General features: G+C 40.9%; 1 long non-coding RNA gene and 1 other non-coding gene across 3 annotated transcripts; one reads left to right on the top strand and one right to left on the bottom strand.

Moving 5' to 3' along the window:
• Positions 1-876: 876 nt before the first annotated feature.
• LOC116220401 lies at positions 877-951 on the bottom strand. The gene has a single exon (XR_004163641.1). It is a non-coding gene; the product is annotated as a small nucleolar RNA SNORD59 (small nucleolar RNA).
• A 4,460-nt stretch (positions 952-5,411) lies between these two features.
• On the top strand, positions 5,412-7,802 carry LOC116220266. Of its 2 annotated transcripts, none has more exons than XR_004163523.2 (3): positions 5,412-5,750; positions 7,112-7,187; positions 7,681-7,802. It is a non-coding gene; the product is annotated as an uncharacterized LOC116220266 (long non-coding RNA). The 2 variants fall into 2 exon arrangements; XR_004163524.2 differs by having other exon boundaries at positions 5,412-5,738.
• The last annotated feature ends 230 nt before the right edge of the window (positions 7,803-8,032 follow it).

The raw sequence follows: 8,032 nt of genomic DNA on the forward strand, positions 1-8,032 counted from the left end.
AGGACTTCTGGGATGATGGTGTTGAACGCCGAGCTGAAGTCCACAAACAGCATCCTTGCATAGGTCCCTGGGGAGTCGAGGTGTTGCAGGATGTAGTGCAGCCCCATGTTGATTGAATCATCCACTGACCTGTTTGCCCAGAAGGCAAACTGCAGAGGTTCCAGCAGGAGGCCTGTGATGCCCTTCAGATGGGTCAACACCAGTCTTTCAAAGGATTTTATGACCACAGACGTCAGGGTGACGGGCCTGTAGTCATTCAGTCCAGTGATGGAGTGTTTCTTAGGGACTGGGATGATGGTGGAGCATTTGAAGCAGGAGGGGACTTCACACAGCTCCTGAGATCTGTTGAAGATCCGTGTGAAGATGGGGGCCAGTTGATCAGCGCAGGCTTTCAGACAGGAGGGTGACACACCGTCTGGGGCTGATGCCTTCCTTGTCTTCTGTCTCTGAAAGAGCTGGAGGGGTGAGGTGATAACAGGGGGTGCAGATGATTGTGTGAAGTATGATCAGACTGCATCTAACAAAGCAAACAGTGTTATCCTCTGGATTTAGTTTTGTCATGTCATACGATACAGTATTGACCACTCCTAGAGTCCTTACACATCACTTTCTGTGAGGATCAGCTATATCCAAAAGAAATTATGTGGAGGGGGTGCTTACTTTTTGCCAAACCACACCTTAATTTCGCTTGGGTATAAAGTGTACAAATAATAGAGTAGATCAAATTGGCAACATCTCATTTAAATCCCGATTCTTGCGTCCTCCTACACCGCCAGTTCCTGCAAAGAAACACACAGATGTAAATTAATAAGGCAGGGGTTATTTGACCAACTGACAAGTTTGTAAAAAAAAAAAAAAGAAAGAAAGAAAGAAAGCTCTTCTTAGGGCAGAAAAACTGGCCTCAGCAGATTCAGAAGAACAAAAGTCATACTGAAAAGTCATAAACAAAGAGTTCAACTCAATGTGCACATTACTGGGGGAAATAATATTCTCATGATATTATCTCATGTAGGATCTTCAAGTATACCTTCACTGGTGGAAAAGGTAATCTAAAAATAATTTTCAATGACCATAGCAGGTAGAATGTTGGAGAAAAAGCTTACTATGATGGTATTGACGATTCCGTTGCGATACATGATACGTTGGCCTGGGACATCACAACATTCCCCTTGAACCGTCTCGTTAACCTACAAATTTGAAAATCCATTAGGATAGTAGTGGTTCATCCACTGTACAGCTGGACAAGGCTAATGAACACTGCATTCTTGTATCGCAGTAAATTCAGCCTCAGCCGTTTGCATTTAGCAAATTTGCATTTTGAATCACCTGACACAGTGGAAGTAAGGTTGCTAGAGACATAGACATATATACGTACGTACGTAAATATATATATGTATATATGTCTATGGTTAGACAGGCCAGAGACTATAGCGGATTGTCTGTGCGCATGCGCAAATATCTGTTTTCGCAGCAGCTGGTGATTAGGTCTAGCCTGAGGATGTCATACTCATAATTCTAGTCAGAATATGAGTCTGATACCGCTCCAATGGGCTGTGATTATGGGGCGTGTTTCAACCGAACCAGGAAAAAAAATGCCTCTTCGCTCAATTGGATATATCTAGAACCAATCAGAGCAACGTAGTATGACCATAACGTAGACCATGGGGCCAGCTGATACATTAAACTTTTACCGGATCCCGTAGGAAGGATGGCAAAAACATCTTTTCGATCGACAAATGCCTTGATCGCGTTTCTCTGTTCCTCTTTCAAAATGAATGTGCTGTCAATGTCTTCTAAAACAGACTCGAATCACCACATTTCAGCTCTCCAACGGCAGCCATGTTTGTTGAAAACGAATTCACCCCAAAAGCTCTTTGGTGACGTGGTTGATTACGTTACGGTTGATCATCTGTCCATCATCGTATAAAGCCCGCCTTGACAATTTGATTGGTACGGCAATGTCTGTCCGCAGATAATTTCTCCTCAATGGAGTAATGCCAGACCGAACTTCCCAACCGAAAAATGTGTGGGCGGGGCTAAGTTCGGTCTGGTATCCAGGCTAGATTAGGTCAGTACCTACACGGAAAATCACCAGAGTCTGCACGGCAATAGTTTGCTTGTTTGTTTACAGTTTAGTAGTGGATGTTAGTCCTGTTCCCTATTCCTTTACGACATGTTTCTGTGTCACTGACAAACTTGAAGTCTTTTTTCTTGTTACGTTAATTTACGCGAGAATTACATAGCCTACTGTAATGACGTTGTTTGGTCAGCAGCTATGTTAGTGATAGTAAATATGTGGAGATGATAGTTATACTGTATATATTATACTACTCCAAACGCAGTTGAGGCAAACTGTTACTGATGGTAGGGAGTACGTTAGACCTGTGTCATATTTCACCTTCCTGGTATTATTATTTGTAGCGTGAGTAATGATTATATTCCGACCGCGAGGATGCACGTTAATGGCATCATTATATTAATTCATCTGTACCGGATGCAGCTACAGAGCGTTTCTGAGCAATGAAATAATGTATTCATGAATTATATGATGCATACATTTGGGCACCCCAATATATAGCACATTTTTACTACCTACAAGTATAACATTTATTCTCAAAATAGCCAGTGTGAACGATAACATTAATGGGTAACATCATCTAAACATCCCTTAAAAAACAGCAATTTAATGCAATCTTTACCAAAATGGACCATTCAACGTCTCACCTGAACCCCTGATGCTGATTTATCATCACCCTGCTCTACATCTGTAGCTTCAGGCTGCTGTTTCTCCTAAACAGTAATTCATCAATTTAATAGACACTAACCATGCTTAGTTGACTGCTAACATTGATCGAGAGATTACAGGGAACAGAGAAAGCCTTATTACTATCCAAGGGATCATAAGGGCCTACTTATCACCAGTTAATATCCCTTTTGAGTTGATAGCCTGCTGGTACTAGGCTAAATTAGCATGGTCCCATTATGTGGACAGGTTAGCTTTATCCTTCTGGCTTCAACAAGACTAGCTGCTGCTTACACACTGGTCGAAAGATTGCAGACGCTAGGGATAGATTTAATACAAGCAAAAGTTACATGCTTTACAGTCTACACTAACAACTTGCCAAACAAGATTGGGCAGGTTTGCACTGTGTGGGTAGGTTTGCACTGTGTCGGTAACAAACAACGACCTGGGCTTCTTGATAGCTACTTAATCTCTGGGTGGTGAAAAAACTTCGGATGTCTCTTTTCTTTTTTGGTGGCATTTTCCTATCTACAAAGCTCAAAAGGGTCAACAAATATCAATGCTGAGACCAAACGAAATACTAATATGTGTCTTTATTATTTCCTGGCGTATTTAGTTGCTTTTAGTAGTGCTGAGAAGGTGAGCCTCTTCAGCCAATGAAATTACAGCATCTTGTCTCTCAGGCTCGAGGGCGCATTGGACATAGTCTAGATCAGTGTTTCCCAAACTTTTTTGCACCACGGACCGGTTTAAGGTAGGCATTATTTTCACGGACCGGCAGATAAATACAGCAAAAATAAAATAACGCGACCGGCATAAAAACGAATGTTAAGTGCATGAAAAATACAACTCACCATTGTACTGACTTGTACTTTATCCTATAAATCAGTGGTTCTCAAAGTGGGGGGCGGGGGCGCGCAATGTCACAGACGGAGAAAAAAAGTTCTTAAGGGCTTAATTTGTGAGAAACCGTGGCGATTGCGTTCATGTCAATTCTACAGACATCCTTAAACAATTATAAAAAAAAAATATGAGAATATTTTAATCATTAACAATTACGTTTCACATTTAAATTCATGATTCTAAGAGGCATCGTAATGTTCTAAAAAAGCACTACACGAACACTGCAAATGTAACTGAATAAATAAATAAGCATTAAACTCAATCGCGTGGATATAACCATATTGGAATAGAATTGACACATCTACATTCTGCAACAGTATACCTCCACCTCTGCACTGGTGAAGTTAGGTCCGCTTTGACATGATTTTGATCAGTCTGAAGTTGATTTCGCGTTGCTGTGGAGTCTGTGGATGGTGCACACGTCTCTTCAGGCCTTTTCCCCTTCACAAAGAAGCTCAAGGACGTTTGTTTCTTACTAATTTTCGCTAGTTTGCTGGTTTATTTTTTAAGTAACGTATCACGTGACCGAGACAAGCGTCTTGACGTGTCAAGAGGCACAGGCGAATGTTCCGTCGGGGAAAATCCGATCGTTTTTCAAAATAAAACACGTTTCAGACGTTTACAGTCCCGTACCCCTTCAGACATTCAATCTCCAGCTACGTACCCACCCCCCTGTTGAAAAAAAAAAGTTTTCCTTTTTACCTTTTAGGTGAATTCCGTTTTTTCCCGTTTGTTTTGCCTCATTTTGTTCAACATGAGGTAGATTGATGGCTTAAAATGAGTGAATAATATGTGCCACAAGTGACCCAAACCTTCTAAGGTTGTTGTTTTCCAGCCATCAACAGAACAGAAGACTAAAAAAAAACATTATTTGCAGGCGATTGGGAAGATGAGCGAATTAATTGTACAGGCCGTTGGACAGGGGGCGTGGCCAGAGCGGAGTTCAGCACAGACGTGACATTTTCTCAGTGTTTTTTTTTTTTAATTATGCTTGTTCATCGTTGCGATCGTTGTTGTGTTTATTAGAAAGAACTACAGCCTTGCAGGGCAAAATACAGGGGAATTTGGGCGATTTTGATGCACAAAATGATGTTTCCGTCTGAAAGTTGCAATTCTGTTTCAAAGGGTAATTCCGTCCGTTTTCCGTTATCGCGGAAATTTTCTCCCCGCGTACCCCAGTTTGGGAACCGAGGGTCTAGTTAATAATACAAATGAGTTTGCAAATATATTGTGCAAAATTTTATAACAGGCGATTCAAATGATCAAAATATTGGTGGGGACAATTGTGTCTTTCCCAAACTTTGGTCGTGACGTGTCCCTATGGACCATATGCAAACCTACGCCCTTGTAATTCTGCAATATTGGGGACGAAGACTGATGTGCAATGCAAGTAATGTATGTGGAGTGTGGGTGGAATAGGTGTCACAATAGGTTTCAGATGAACTAATGATAAGAAAAATGAAATCAAAACATTTTTTTTTAAATCGCCCATAACCACAAGCCAATTTCTCTTTCTGAAACAGTCCATTTTGAGCACCCTGATTCTCTACCCTTTTGGCAAAAAAATAGTCACACTGGAAAATAGTTTCAAAAAGCTTTTGTACTCAAGTGCACTTACAAACAGTTTAGGAATAGAGTATAAAAAGCATAAACACCTGTGGACAAGAATCACTTATTTGCGAAGACATCACGTCGAAGACAAAAATATACGATGACGTCTCATTCATTATTAACTCCACACTTGGTGAAAAAATTGTTTCATGCCATAAAGTGCGACTGTTTTAGTCTCTCACCTGTAGAGTTCCTCCACTGCCCTACTTTTTCTCCCCTGTAGGGTTCCTCCACTGCCCTACTTCCTCTCCCTCTTCCGCCCAAGCAGCTAACAAGAGAACTGCTAGTCAACTGCAACGGAAACGAACAAAGCACCACAACAGAAGACGAACTGCAACGGAACGAGCGATCGAATCCTCCGACCTAAACCGCAGTTTAACAAAGACGACATCGCAGCAAGGACAACCTTCTCCATCTACAGACATTATCAACTCCTCTCTGCCTAATCAAAACATCGGAAAGACTTTTCACCCATGGACTGGTAACTTCCAATGTAACTGGACATTTAGCTCTCTTAGCTTACTCACAACCTTGCTAAGCATATGACTGTTTACATTTGCCATGGTTTATTATGTACTTGATCTGTGTTGTTCACCGAACATAATTGTTGATGTATATTTGGGTGGTTATTTGGTAGTTGGCTTCGCCACACCATCTAAGGGTTATCGTTAGGATTGCTTCTAAGACACATAGGGTCTTGCATGCATCACTAACCATTTTCCTCTTATCTTCGTAATCATACACAATTACATATACATTGGCATTCACATTGACACACACGCGAAGGGAACACTCGAACTTCGCGCTGCACATAGGCTCGTCCTTGTTCACATCACATGTATGTTCGCGAACGTGCACACACATGCACGCGGAACTGCGGTGATCGGTTAAAGGAACACACACACACACACAACCGAGAGCGAACACCCGAGTACACAAGCTCACACGTACACTCCTTCAATTCATTCGCTAGATTGCATATTGTGTGTTATTTCTTATCATTGTGTAAATATATACTTTGATTATATACGCTGGTCTATTTAATGTTACACAAGAATTAATGCTGCCAACCTCTTCTATCCAGAACTCTAATGACCTTCAACCTTGCTATTAAGGTAACTTTGGTTGTAGTTATTATTATAATTATTAATCAGAGTTTCAAATTGATAGTTTAATATATTTATTGAGACTGATTTGTGGATTGAGACCCTTTGTGTGGCACCCCCCTAGGTGTTCAACTTAATTGATCTGCCTTTGTGTTGAATGGTTGATGCCTATCCAATCGTATGAGATTACCAACATATTGCTGTCGTCAGGATAGTACCAATGTGTCTTGGTGGCCCTTGTGAAGACGGTATCACAATTTACACACTATTGCACCCACATTTACCCGCCGCCTGCTCACAATGTAAGGTATCTACATAGTCTGGTACTCCCATGTGAGACTGGTACCAATTACACCTACAGGTGTACCTGGTAAAGTGACCCGTAGGTGCATGTCAAGAAAATCACTGAATCACAGAAAGATATAGAAACTTAAAGGTACAGGTACACTTTTGGTCAAATTCAGCAAGTTGCTCCTCACAGTCCTCTAGCTGTCTGTTCAGGGTGTGTCCTCAAAATAACTCTGGTGTTCGTATAGTCTTTGCCCCCGCAAATGGGAAAGAATCAATGCCAGTGTGATTTGATTAGCTGTTGAGCTCAAATATCATCAACCTCTTGCCAGAAGCACAGACTACAACTTTTAATGCTTAACATTAGCAAAAGTAAATATGTGTACTAATTTGTATTGCACAAAAGTAAACCCATGGTAACCTTCTCTCTTTCTCTTTTTGCTCGCAACCTCTTCCCCAGGTGTCTATCCTATTGTATGAAGATTAAATAAAAGGTGCAGTACAAGACCAAGTCAGCAAGCATCTCTGAGAGAATTGTGAGTAAATAAACCATTTCTATGTCAGTATCAATAGATGTACAGGCAAGGTTTAGTTAGAGTACTGCCAAAGATAAAGCCTTTTTATTCATGTAAATTGTATTTACTAGTGTTACATTCTTGAAGGAAAGTACATCATCTCCATCACCGTTCAGTTCACACATCCACCCCATCCCCCTACTACACTCCTTTGTGTAGTCTCAGCAGGTTGAGTTATGGCCATGCCCGCACGAGGACCATCACATGTAAACTGTGTTCACAGACATGGAATTCCTGCCCATAATCCTATGTCATGCTAGTTTGCATTCCAAAAGCTCCTACAGCTGATTGGCTTAGGTTTGAGTCCAGGAAGCTAATAGGTCAGACAGAAGAAGCATTATATTAACACCACACAGTCAAATTAAAGTAATCACATTTTTAAGGCTGGCACTGAGAGTATACTGTATGTGTAATTCACCAGCAGTACAACTATACTGTAGTTCTTTCTTTGCAGATTTTCACTATCGTTGCATTGAAGGATAGTTTGACCGAGTTTCTGTTTCCAAAACAGAACTAAAGTCAGAAATGTCTGGATTTACTGAACCATCACAACCGCTCATGTCAGTGAAGAAGGAGATAAAAGAAGAAGAATTTGATGATTTCCTACAAGAGTATTGGCCTGCAATTCAGATAGTGGAAGAAAAGCCTGGACCCGAATGTGAATGCAAGACTGAAATGTACACGCCACAAACCATGACCTTGAAAGAAGAAAAGTATTCACCAATGGAAATTAAAGACGAAGAAGAATTTGATTTAAGTGAATATGGTCACTATGTCTCTTCTCCTGCAAGTAAGTTGCTTGTTCA

The sequence above is a fragment of the Clupea harengus genome, chromosome 4, assembly GCF_900700415.2.
Source record: "Clupea harengus chromosome 4, Ch_v2.0.2, whole genome shotgun sequence".
NCBI lineage: Eukaryota > Metazoa > Chordata > Actinopteri > Clupeiformes > Clupeidae > Clupea > Clupea harengus.